The 13,977-nt window shown below is 36.7% G+C and overlaps 1 protein-coding gene across 1 annotated transcript in view; it reads right to left on the bottom strand.

Annotated features, from left to right (window-relative positions):
- The window catches only part of ctnnb1 (catenin (cadherin-associated protein), beta 1), a 30,376-nt gene extending 17,063 nt beyond the window's left edge, over positions 1 to 13,313 (bottom strand). Inside the window, exon 1 of the mRNA XM_028817915.2 lies at positions 13,095 to 13,313. The gene's annotated coding sequence lies outside the window, so the exon portion shown is untranslated. The remainder of the gene's footprint in view (positions 1 to 13,094) is intronic.
- Positions 13,314 to 13,977: the final 664 nt, after the last annotated feature.

Raw genomic sequence — 13,977 nt, 5'->3', positions numbered from 1 at the left:
TATTCGGCACAAACAAATGAGGGCTTCAGAACTACTGCAAGTTTATCCATATTACAGCTTTCTCTGCAGATATGATCCTTCCAAAATCATAATGTTGCCTACCAACAAAACCGAGACTTTACAAATGGAAATTTTGAAACAGTTCACACATTTCCCATATATTCGTGCAAACAAAGCTAAGGAAGGAATTTCTTCTTTTGGGGTTGGGTTGAGTCACCCAAAATAAGACTAAACCAAGAGAAACAAATTTACAAAGTGCATAATCTGCACTAGATAGGCATGAAAGTATAGTCAATTGTATATACATTCATAATTCTCAACAGCTACAGTTTTACTGAACAGCATTCTTCATGAATTAATCTATACTGTTCATAGAATAGCAAATTGTGTTAAAGACATTGTACATCAGTGAGTTTTAATGAAAATCAAATATTCAGCTGAATATACTGCACAGACACTTGATGCATCTGTAGAGATTGTGTAGTGAAGAGACTTGGTTTAAAAACAACTTGATAGTATTTTCTTAATGTGAAAAAGGTACCTCCCAATAAACTATAAACCAGGATAAAATTTCTGGTATGGGCTTGGTCATACTTTTGGGGGACTTTCATGACCAATTATATTGCCAAAGACTCCACTGAATTGCAAGTTTGGATGGTAATTGACCCAACAGCCTTTTGATCTCTAGTCAAGTTTAAGAATTTTAAAGCAAGCTAGTAGCTCCCACTCTGGGCATCATAAGCATGTCTTCATAAATCATTAAAAGAAAACTAGGTCGGTCCATCCATTAGACAGGTATATGAACCATTATAAACTATTCTATAACCCAAAAGTGCTATCAGCCACTTGAGCAGGAAGTGCCATCAACGTGGCATTTAGCCCAAGCTCAACCAAATATGCTTGATGACGACAACTTTGTGCAGACTAACATTTTTTACTTCACCTGAAAAACATCCATGTCAGCACCTAAACTTGAGAACCATTCAATTAAGTATTTTCAAAGAAATGTATACAAAGATCATGAAAAAAAAAGTCCAAATCTATGCAGATTTTTTATTTCAAGTTTCCTCCAGCTTAATACTAGATCACTGCCGATTCACAGCAAAATGGCTGCATATCACACACCCCACAAATCTTGGTCTGTGTACACCTCCCAGTGGAATGTTGCATAGGTGCATCAGATGCATGATCAGGTGAGGAAACTGATCACCTAATGCAGGTACCAAGCTTTCATTTTTGATCTCCAGATCGCCTGCATCAAAACCGGAGTTTGATAGTCAAGAGTCAGATTCCACAATAATGAGCAAAAACACCACAGAGTATTTTGCTTTGCATTCATGTCACTCTTTCCAAAAATGGATACCATTCTAGACAGCTTGCACTACTCAAGCAGATGGATTCAATGTCAAGAAGTCTTAAAGTCCTCAAAGCAAACAGGGGCTACTTAAACTTTTTAAAAACAACGTTCATAGCTTTTTGCCCTTTGCCCCTGAATGTAGACAAATGTTAACATCTGCCCTAAAAGACATACATTATATATATATATATATATATATATATATATATATATATATATATATATATATATATATATATATATATATATACACATACACACATACACACATACACACATACACACATACATATATATACACACACACAGGATGTTTTAAGTTTTACAGTAATATCCAAAATTAATCAAATCCAAAATCTATAAAAAGCCACAAATGTATCAAATGTTCAGAAGTTACTTATCAAGATGAGACTAAAAACAAGATACATTTTGCGGTTATGCCTAATTACCAAGCAATTTCAAATTCTTTTTTTTTTTTTATTATTGGATAAAGAAAAGGGTAATCAGCTGCTGCACTTGCACTCAAGCTCGCTGTCCCAACTGAAACAAATGTCCATTTTGAAAGGACAAAATAAAAAGGTCTGAATTCATTAAAATAGCTTTTCTTGCCATTTGTCTAACTGCATAGCATGACTCCTCAGATTCCTTTTTCTCAAACTACTCGACTTTAAGGTTAATATTCCAATCACCTCACTATGCTATAGAGAAGAGTCTGTACTGCTTAAACAAGCCTCTACTTGCAGCTCTTTGTTTACACTGCAGGAAGTTTGCTGCAAAACAAAAAAGCTGGTTTAACTACTATAATACCTTGCATAAAGGAGCACTGAAAACTAAATTACTGTAAAGCTTAGAAAAGCATGGGCTTAAACAATCAGCTTTTGTGATCAGCCAATTTACCAATGCTTTAAGTAAATACTGCAACCCTAAACCGTATACACCAACTAGAAAAATGAAAGGATGCTTGGACATCTGTAAAACTGCAATACAATGGGAGTGTGTGTGTGTGTGTGTGAAGTCTGTTCATATTCTGTAGACATTATTAAAGTGATTAATCTTGTCATTTTCTTATCCCCTTACAAATGTACAAGTTAAATTAACATACCTAATCTGACTGGAAATGTTATTTCACTTAAATAGCACACAAATCAGTTTCTAAACTAGATTTATGGGGTAAAAGTGAGCCTGTTGGTGTTTTGCTATAAAGTATGATTCTTGAACTTGCATGACAATTCTCCTGCACAAACAAAGCATTTCCAGACAGTTTTTTTTTTTTGGACATGTGAATGCAGTACTTGTAGCATCACTACTGTACACCATTTTTAAAATTTCACCTACCAAAGTCATCTACTTGCATCCTATCAACTTTCCCATTACTACTGATACTGATCGTGAATTTCCCCTTGGGATTAAGTATCTATCTACTGTAAAAACCTGGTACCATTACATTTCACCTCATTAGTGTCCAAATATGACATCCTTAGCCACAGCATCCAGTGGTAAAAGGCATGCATGCACTACTACAGTAAAAGAAACCTAGTCTTGCAAAAAAAAAAAAAAAATTCTGCAGAGATGTTCCAGTCTTTCAAAGTCAACAAATGACCTCTGCTGTGAAATACTCTAATACTCTAAATACTCTAATAACTAATGGAAGTTACTGTTAACTTGATACATGACAAATTCCTGCAGCAAGTTCAAATAGACGACACTAGCTGCAGTGGTGTCTTAACATTGTATTTATAACCATTCAGCGTGTATATATTTTTGGGATACCCTGTATTGGGAGTTCAATGCCCACTGAAAGGAATACTTGTAGGTGTAGGAAACCATCTAAAACCAGTTTCATAAGCCACTCATGGCATTTACATTGGATTAAACATTTTCAACAGACTCTGCCAATTACATGCACCAAAACTGACACGTGATGTCTTTATAATCCTATTTTAGTTCTGTGACAAGTACAAAGTACAGCAATTTGTTTTAACTTGCATATGCTGTATATGAATGTGAATTCCCCCTTGATTTATAAAGTATCTATTGTAAACAGCACAACTCTACAGCACCATGATTAGCAAGTTTAACTTCCTAACCTAAAAAATACCACTGCAATGTTTGATATAGCCTTCAAGAAAATACCAACTGTAATGAGTACAATTAACTGAATTTTTTTTTTTTTTTTTAAATTCTGATCAATAAAAGGTACCAACTTATTTACTTTAAAAAGTGAATTTGCTTCATTCTGTATAACATTTCACAGGAAATTCAGTGTTTTAAAAGGTCAAACATCACGGATGTTAAGACAGGCTTAAATGACAAACATGGGTGGCAATGGAATGTCAAAACACTACAATCTGGTGTGCAGTGCTATATAGTCTAAAAAGGGGAAAAAGTACACCATTGAAAATTTTAATTCAATGATCTCTATACAGATAAAAACATCCAAAAGTAGCAATTTTTAAAAACAGGATGGACCAGACTCAAACTGCACAATTAAAGCTCAACAAAAGCCATGGATCATGCCTTTACAATCTGCACACAAGTATCAAATAATTAAATCAAAGAAGCCGCCAAACTACTGGGTTGTAGACATAAAAAGAACAGTTTCCCAAATGAGGACATGTCACTACTGGAAGTCAAATCAAAATATGGTTATTGTACAAGAGCAGTCTTAACATTTGGAATTTAACATTTTTTCCTCCCCGGGCATGGCACTGCCACCATTCACTGCAGACAGCTCCTTTAAGAGACACTGCACACAGTAATTTATAACTGCATCTTCTGGCAGTCAACAACTGCAGTGTATAGGGCTTAATTATAAAATAAGTATACTTCAAAAAGTAGAATATTCCTTCAGTGTGTCTGCACAATCCTCTTAATACCCCAAGGAGGATGGTTACAATTAGTTTCTTCAAGCTTACTGTAACAGCAGTTCTTGAACTCTGATGGTATATATTTTTACCCTCAATGTGTTTAAACTACTAAATTGATATGAGCTGTCCTTGCATGAACCAAAAACTATCAGTGAGCTGTCGAGTGGTTCACAACAATACATTGTAGAGAGACCGGAAATCTTCAGCAATGCAGTAATACATAAGTTTACTACAGGGGAGGCAATTGTCACCAATACAAATCGCATACTTCTTTCCACACTGATAGTTTAATATTTTATCACAGCCATCACAGTTGCTGTTAAGGAGCTCATCTGATTATATACGTTATGCAGGACAATCTTCACCTACATTAGAATTTAAACTACAATGTACCACATGACTAGCTGGTCTTTAAGCTTGTGAATTCTTTGCAAAACAAAGTGTGGCTGCCAAAAGCCCTACCAACCACCACATTGATTAGCAGCATATTTTGCCACATCACTGTAAAAACCTCAGGTTATTTCCATACACGACAGTCATTTAGTTTTATTTCTAAGTATCTATATGGTAGACTGCAGCAATTTGACTAAGTGACACTTAGCATGTGTTACTATTACATTATTACAGCTGACTTGTCACAACATTCCCGAAACACTCCTACTAAACTACATTTGTTTAGTATACTTCACTTTTTATGTGAAAGTATCTATTTTGCTTCTGAATGCAAAACATCTGCAGAGCAACTGAAACGGTGCTCATGTGAGCAATAATTAATCTTGGTTTGAAAATGCCATCCTGATAGACTAATCTGTTCAGATGCAACTTAATGTTAAGACTTCAAATTATACACAAGGACGCACACGAAGACAGACTTTCAGTTTTAGGAAGATGAAAGTTTGTGCAAGCCGTTTAAAGAATCAGATCACAGGAATGTGCAAGTTTATCATTTCAGGGGCCACCTGAAATCACAGCTGGAGGTAGCTTTCAATAGTATATTACTTACTGCAGTTAAGGTCAGTCCTGTGATACTGACAACTCTGGATGAGCCCACATGCTTAAGCCATAGCAAAAGTATAACCTCGTAAGGAACTACAAAGATACAAGATGCTTCCAAGGAACTCTGACTAGTCAAATTTAAAATAAGTTAATCTGTATTTCAATTTCTAAAAGTCACTACTGCTCAGTTTGTAAAATTAAACTGTGCTTTAACTGTTACTTTAGTAAGCATTAGTAAACAGCTAATACTGTACCCTGGAGGGCATTTGCAGAGTACTAACAGCACAAAATGTAAAGACTTTTATAAAGCAGACCTTTACATAAACAATGGTTTAGCAACTACTCATAGCAATAAGCTTCCAAGAGAATTAAGAACTAGTGAAAATCCTCAACACTAAAGTTTCAACCATGTAAACATCTGAGCCATAAGATTGACACTAATGTAGTCCTTAAGCCTAAACATCCCCACCTAAATCAAGACACTACAAAAACCAAATAAGCAAAAGCTTTAGGTTTCTGAGGCATGATGCCCTCTTCCAGAATCGACATTTCATATATACTTATTTGGCGAATGCCTTCATCCAAGGCGACTTACAATACTTATGATACAACTGGTTACATTTCTTTTTGGTTATCCAATTGGAGCGCAGGCAGAACAAGTGATTTGCTCAGGGACATACAATGTCAGTAGTGGGATTAGAACCATCACCCTCTGGGTTTGAATTCCAAAACCTTAACCACTACACCAAACTGCTAATATTTAAACATTAAAATACAAGTGTAGAGAAAGCACCTATGTACAAGACCTTGGCTTAGCCATTGGGTATGCCGACAGCTGTGGCTCAGCATTAAGGTAAAGCTTTTAATGGCTTAGAAGCTCTCTGCTGACCCCTAATGCATACGCAACAAAAACTATTAAAAAAAAAAAATTTTTTTATAAATTATGTTCAGGATATCTTCCAAAATAACACTGAAATTAAATTACTGGCGATTCCAGATTAGCCTCTGTGGTACCGCAAGTGAGTATATATGGATTTGAGCAGAGATGAAATACTATTAAGAGTGATTTTATATCTGTTTCTTCATTTACTATGACTCAATCCAAACAAAAGAAAACCATGCCATGCACAACTCCCAACGAACTAACGAAATTCAGTGTTCAAGCCTGGATGACAAGATCATGTGCACAATTTAACTGTGGTGGTACAGTCCACATTACATGCTTCAAAAAAAAAAAAAAAAAAAAAAAAAAAAAAAAAAAAAAAAGGCCTACATGAGTGATCAATCCCACCAATTGGTTTGGGTATTTGTGGTATTCAAATCAGCGAAACCAACAGAAGGGAACAAGGAACCCGGTTAACCACTGCAATTTTGCTCAGCACTAAACACACTCGTATCTACAACTGGAACTGGAGTTAAGAGATGTCACACATCCTAGTCACCAGACCAGGCTCCATACAACTTCTACCTGATCCCCAATCGAATGGGCAACCTATGGGATACGTCATGCCAATGATAGAGATGCTAAGCTATTTAAGTGTGGATCAACAATCAAGAGAACATTTAATGTACCTAAGCTTCTTAGAGACTTTTACAAAGATGGCGAAAAATAAAACTAGTTGGTTTTACTGGTATCTTAGGTTAGGCTGAAAACTACTGATGACCATTTAACAGACAGGCAAAAGATTCAAGGATTACTCAAGAGCAACTATGAAACGAGGCTTTCATGGGTTGTTCATTAATGTTTTTCTAAAGGGATGAAGACAACTTCTTAAGTCAAATGCTTTGTTCCATATGAAGTGGAAAGCCAGAATTTTACAATTAAGGGGGGGGGGGGGGGGGGGATTTCCAACTCAAACTCGGGGGTGGTGTGTCAAGTCCGAGTTTGTCCGACTTCAGATCATAATCTAAAATTCCAACATACACTACAAACTTCAAAAGTTATTATACAGTTAGCACTTCTGCCTAGTTGTGTCATTAAATCCGATACACATTACTGTTCAACAAAGGTTTTCCTGGAATGCTTTTACCTTGGGTGTGACGTCAATCCCAGCTCAGATATCCAAGGTAAATTGGATGCAGCATTAGTCTCTGGGTGAACAATTTACTGCCAAAACAAACCTTGTGGCACTTTTTAAAGTTATAGTAGTGCAAAAACCTATACAAAATGTACAATTCTGCATAATTTTAGTTTAATGCAACAAGCCAGTAAAGAGCAAACACCTTGATAGACAAGGAAAGCTAAGCAAGAACACTTTCCTACTCAAAGTAAAAAACTGAATACAAAATGTCTTGGTTAAAAGGGTTTGGCAGACTTACGAATTGAAATGGATATGCAGAGGACACAGATTTTTTATAAAGGGCTTCACATAGAAGCATCACAACACAATGCCTTCAGATTAATCCCTCAATGAAACAGGCACAGTGATTAAAATATCAAAGCGGTCACTGTGCATCAACTACCTGAAAACAGGATTAACACCCAAAAGGTACCCAACAGTAAGGCTCCGTTCTGAAACAACTAGCACTGTGTCGTATTGAAAACTGAAATGTCAAAATTGAAACACTGATGAGAAATATGAATATCAAATTAGTCAAAACAATACTCAAGGACTAAACAATTTTCCAAAGGACTAAAGATTCAAAATTAGATGCATAGTAAACTTTCCCAACAATGCACAAGTGTTTACCATGCGAGGATACATTTGACATGTTAACATGTTTCACGTTAAAGCAATAGCCTTAACTACATCCTTCTTTAAAAGCACTAGGAGAATGGTTTATATACATAGCAAAACTATTTACTCATACCTTCAAATACCTGAGGTACAGCAGTGCACAATTTTAACTTGACCTAAAACCCTTGTGTTACAAAAAAAACAGGATGAAAAAGGCTAAGAGGCTATACCAGCACAATTACAAGCTAAGGCAATGACCGGAAAAAAATTTTGAATTAAAGAAATCAACCCTTTTACTCAACTATAAAATTCCTGTTTTAAGAGAAACAGTTCCAATTATTGCCAAATGCATGTATTGGTAGCTCAGAAATACAGGGTTGGTACACTACTAGCAATAAGTTGCAACTGTTTTGAATTCCTCCAACTGACTGGGGGGTGCCAAAACACGGCAAGATGGGTCAGTCTAATAAACACCATAAAGTATATGCAACTCAATCCAATGTTAAAAAGGCAATTGTTGCACTGCTTGGTTCACACTTCTCCGCTCAATGCTGCTGTAAAGCATAAGACAGACCACACTAATAGAAATCCTAATGCATCAGCGCTAGAACAAAAACTCGTGGCAAAAATGAATTTTCAGAAACCAAATTTGTGATGCCCATTTCATTTTGTACTTCAAATAAGCATTCATTTACAAAACAACATTTGACAAATGCAGTGAACACACATACTGGCACACACATTACAGGAATGACCAGAACGCAGATTAATTGATTTTAAATGCAAGTTGTTACCAAACAATGTAGGAGCTCACAGACAGAAGTCACTGCATACAACATATACCTTGAATACAAGGACAGTTTTTACAAGAATTCTGAAATAAGGTTTAAATTTTGCAAAGCCTTAACTGAGGGATAATATAAAAAAAAAGGCATCAGTTTGAAATTCACTGGTCTATTGTGCTACTTTTCGTTAAATATTGTTAAAGCGGTCAGTATAATCTACACAGTAATGTAAACATACAGCAAACTAATTTAAAAACCAAATTAACTTGACCACCTTAAGAAAAAAAAAAAAAAAATTTCCAAACAAGTATCCTGAATAATCGTTATTTTACGTATGATATTGACAGTGTTGGGTTTGTTAGTACTATTGCTTCATTTTCTCTTTAGTGATTTAGAAAGGTGGATGATAAACTTTGTTGACACAAAGTGACCCATTATGAGGTTTTATAAAACCTACATTTAAACCTCCAATTTATGAAATATGCCATTAGTTGCATCAGGAAATACTATAAAGTGTGTCAGGCTTTGCTTGCTGAATAAAAATACAAAACCTGCATCTCATTTGGTATATGGAACAAAACAAGAGTACTCAAAGATGGAACAGACGTACACGTCAAAAGAACATGAAGCTCAGTGAGCAGCATTGGACGGTTATGTAACACTAGTTAATGCTGCATTAATTACACTTTTCATATTAAAAAATGTAACTGCCTGTGAACATGAAGCGGTTTCCTCATTGTCAATCCAAACTTTAGAATTTATGCTTGACAGTAATTTTATGATACAGGACTAAGCTTCTATGGAGTTACCTGGCAAGCTGAACTTTCAGCTAAAGAAACAGTAATTTGTGACGGATGCAAGCGCCTACACATTTCCAAAAAATAAGGAAAAGCAACATATGATAAGAGGTGGAAACTTTGAAGGCTTATCTACACTGCTTTTCAAAGTCATTTAAATGGAATGGAAATCCATGACACGTTTGCTTTCTTTTACTAACAGCACTTCTACAAAATACTTATTAATGCAACCTTGAATTGGACTATGCAACTTCAGAAAAATGTAAAGGTGAAGATGAATTGCTTTCCTACATTAAGTACAATGGTCTACTTAAATTAAATGGAAGCACTCCTCTTGATAATGGAACAGAACATTAAGCGCCTTTAATCTAGCGCAGGGTTACATGTTGTGGCATAGGTGGGATGGGTTTGCAGTTATGTTGTAGCCTACCCTGACATCTCAAAAACAGGGCTGAAAATGGCCAGGCACTGGCTCATGCATATAACCAGCTCTGAGAAACATTTCTTGGAGAAAACTTACATAAACTCACATTTGTTAAACTACATAACTACAACCATTTACACAATAGGCACCACACACTGAACACTACAAACTTGCAAATTTCCTGAGGTGTACTCACTATTTCACATTAGCAGTGTGTAATGATGGGAAAGATTAATACTTGCAGTTTTAGCTATCTTAAGACTAATTCACAATGAAACGTTGAGTATCCGTTGGTATATTAAAACTGAGGAACACTGGCTCCTAAAAAGCAGGACCAAAAACAAGAATTGCACGATGGAGAGAAAACCATACACCAAGAAAACCTAAAAAAAAAAAAAAAAATTCCAACAAGTAGAAAAGCTAAATTCTTATATACTGGTGATCTAAGCAAAAAACACAGCAAGCCAGAATACTAGTTGTATTGTATTGCTTCCACATATCAAACCTCCCCCACCTTCCTGGAGGGTTAAGACCACAGAAAAAATTCCAAAAAATCATTCCTCTCAACTCTTGGTCAATATTACTTTTGTGCTTTCTACTTTGTATGAGGATCAATTAAACATTTTATCAACACGTGATCACTACATCTTCCTTTATAAAAAAAAACATGTTGCACTCATTTCCTGTGGCATACAATGTGAAATAAAACCACTTATGAATAAGCTTTGCTCAAATGTCAAATCCAGTAACCAAAAAAAAAAAGTTTAATCAAGAGTCTGAATTACATGTATATAATGCTGTACTCTGGACTTTTTAAAAACCACACAAGATTATACAGTACACTTGCTAAATCGACTTCTAATGATACACAGTAAAGTTTGACTGTTGCATATGCACACCCCTACCTTCCAAGTTTTAAATAACTACCGCCGATACTTCCTTGGAACAAGAAAATACCAGTTAGTATTGGCATACAAAATTGATGGCCCTGTGATCTATTTGGAGCATAGGAATAAGCAAAGCTACCGTCCAATTTCAGATGATCATTACTGTGACTAAGGAAAAAGCTTCTTTATAAAAAAAAAAAAAAAAAAAAAAAAAAAACCCTTAAGGCAGTGTTGAATGGCAGTTAGGGTTTTGGGCTTTAAACCTGTTGTTGTGGGGTCATATATTTGCTACTAATACTGAGACCATGAGGGCATGTCACATCGCCAAATGTTTTACATAAAAAAGAGCAACGATCCACATTTAAAATGAATTGCCAAACAAGTACATAAAATGAGTTTACTAGGATGTGAATTCACTTAAGACTTTTTGGTACAGCGCTCTTCCCCGAGTGTAGGCATTGAGCACTGTTGCAAGATATCAGGTAAATACAAGTATAGCTTTTTAAGAACACAGAGGTCTGTGCAATAATTAATGAATGGAGCTTCAGTAAACCAAATCCATAAAAACACCAACAAGCACACCAACTAAAATTCCTACACCTCATTTGGTAACAGCAAACGTAAGTGTCATTAATCCTTAAAGGATGGGGGGGGGGGGGGGGGGGGGCTTGGGGGGACATGACCTAATGCAAACACATTTCAGACTAAATAATTCTGTCAAATAACATTTCAATGCCCATTAACTGAGAATTTCGGCCACATGGGTACTACTAGCAGTTCAAGCACTTTGTCATTGTGTAACAACGAAATTACTTACTGTAATATTTGGCACACATTACCCTAAAGTGAGATTTCTAAAAATTTGTGAGTTGAGAACTAGGGTGTTGTACTGTGTTAGCCATTATTAATGTAGTGTGAAGTCAAGCAAAATGACAATTCTGCTGAAAATTCTTTGCTTCTCAAATTAGGCTCTGCACACCACTCCTCGCTTAAATTCTTGTATTTTGTGTAACCGACTTCTAATCTGACACGAAGGATCCGATTCCTGGCTTCTCCCTACGAGTCTCACATTCAACGCTCCATAACCGTTAAGAGTTCTGAATGCTGTTAACCGACAACTAATATTTCAACACCATTTGGAAAACGATGTAAAAAATAAGTCGAATTCAACTCGTCTTTGCTTCACACAGGTCCGGGTTGTGTTGTGTGTGTTTGTGGGGGGCGACATAAAAATGAAGACTGTGCTGTATTATACGTACATGCGCTGTACAAATGGCAGAACTGTTGGCGACCAGGAGAAACACTGCTGAAGGCATTTTCGGGGTCTGGCCTTGCAATGTTTAGTCTCCAGCTCCAGCGAAGATCAAAGCATCTTATTCTCCGCCTCCCGTTTCCCTGTCCCGCCCCTGTTCCCAATGTTTTCAGTAGGCAATGAATCTACCATTTCCAGACTTATTTCGACGTCTCCTAAATGACTTCCTTTTAAATCACAACGGCTCATAGTTCACTCCTGGAATCCAAGGCCTTTGTCTTAGAGGGGGGAAAATGCCCATGAACTAAACGGGCGAATAAGCGGACGACCCCAGTCTTTGGCCAAAACGAACTACACTTTCAGAAACGAGCATATTTTTTCATCGCAAATTAAACCTAATCGGAAGAATCGACTATGTGAAATTATTATCGGTGTACCTCCCCGAGAGCACTTACTTTTAAAGAGCCAATGGGACAAAGTTAAGACGGGGTTAAAGATCAGCCCGGACTGCAACTACCAGATTTGTTATTTTAAGTTAACAGCCAGCAACATAATAGGATTTTACACACTTTGATAATCAACGAGAGGGAAAAAAATATTAGGAATCGCCTTGTGGGTCTGAAGTGGTCGAAACGCAGAGTATCGCGAAAAGCCAAAATTGGGATACTTTTAACAATAACCAATATTAAAGAAGAAATCCAACCGAAACATAACTGGGAAAACTTTCTTTACAAAGGTTTATAAACGTATCAAATTAAAAAAAAAAGATTTTTAATTAGACGAATACACCGCTGCGGAGAATTGCCACTAGCCAGTAAAAAGTAATCGCTTCACTCGATACACAACTTTCCCACTCGTAATTAAAACACGAAATAACACGTTTGATAAGAAGTCCAACAGGCGAAAAAAAAAAAGGGTAGTGAATTCTTTAAATTCCTCTCTAACGGAGACCGCTAACCAAACCATCGGGCGGCTTTGTTTTCCTCTGGAGGAAAGAGTTAATAATAAAAAAAAAAAAACTCCCGACTCCAGTCGATCTTTTTCAACCTACCTGCAACAAACAGCCTTTCCCACTCTTCTTATTCAGTCAGAAGCACACCAACACTTTAAATATTTTTAAACAGTTTGGTAAAGATTTGCCAAAACACCTTCGGAATTCGAAAAACTCACTCCTCCCCGTTAAAAAAAGAAGAAGAAAACAGCAACCAGATTGATGCTTCCGCACGAACCAAACAGCCTTAAAATGGCGGCGGAGAGAGTGTGAGCGCGACAGGGAGAGAGGGTGGTTCTTATAATCACCTCTCCTAGAACGTATCACTCCGCACAAGACAAGAAAATAGATCCGTCACTACTTCCTCCCCTCCCACAACAAATCAAATCCAAATCGCCTATTGTTATTGAATATTCTGCTCACTAACGAGTATGTATCTATTCCTAAATATGGAAGAACTGTAAATACCGGCACAATTTGTTAATTAATTTTATTTATTTATTTTACCCCTTGCGGAAAGTGAAGCCCGGGTTAGGCGCATTGATACAGTCGACGTGTTAGCTGTGCGTACCTATTCACCGGTTTGGAATGTGCGTGGTCCGGCGTGGTGGGACACGCGCGAACAAAACAAATAATAATAAATAAACCTGTCGTGTATTGTTTTGTGATAATCCATGAATTTATTAAGGAATGTGGGATGCGAAGGTATAATCAGTGAGGCAAAACGGGTTTATCTTATTTGAATGATGTGAATAAAATGTTCCGATGCATGAGGTGAGGGGGCTTTGCAACCTGGCCGGAGAAAAACAGCGGCGAACGCCCCTCGCAAGAGGTGCCCCTCCACTACAGCGAATTCCCAAGGTTGGCGTGAACGTAAAGCTGCGGCAGACATCCGCTGTGCCCGTCGCCCCATTCGTTGTGTGTGTGTCTGGGTTTTTTAAGC

The sequence above is a fragment of the Erpetoichthys calabaricus genome, chromosome 13, assembly GCF_900747795.2.
Source record: "Erpetoichthys calabaricus chromosome 13, fErpCal1.3, whole genome shotgun sequence".
In the NCBI taxonomy this organism is placed as follows: Eukaryota; Metazoa; Chordata; class Cladistia; order Polypteriformes; family Polypteridae; genus Erpetoichthys; species Erpetoichthys calabaricus.
This window is presented reverse-complemented; position numbering and strand designations above follow the sequence as displayed.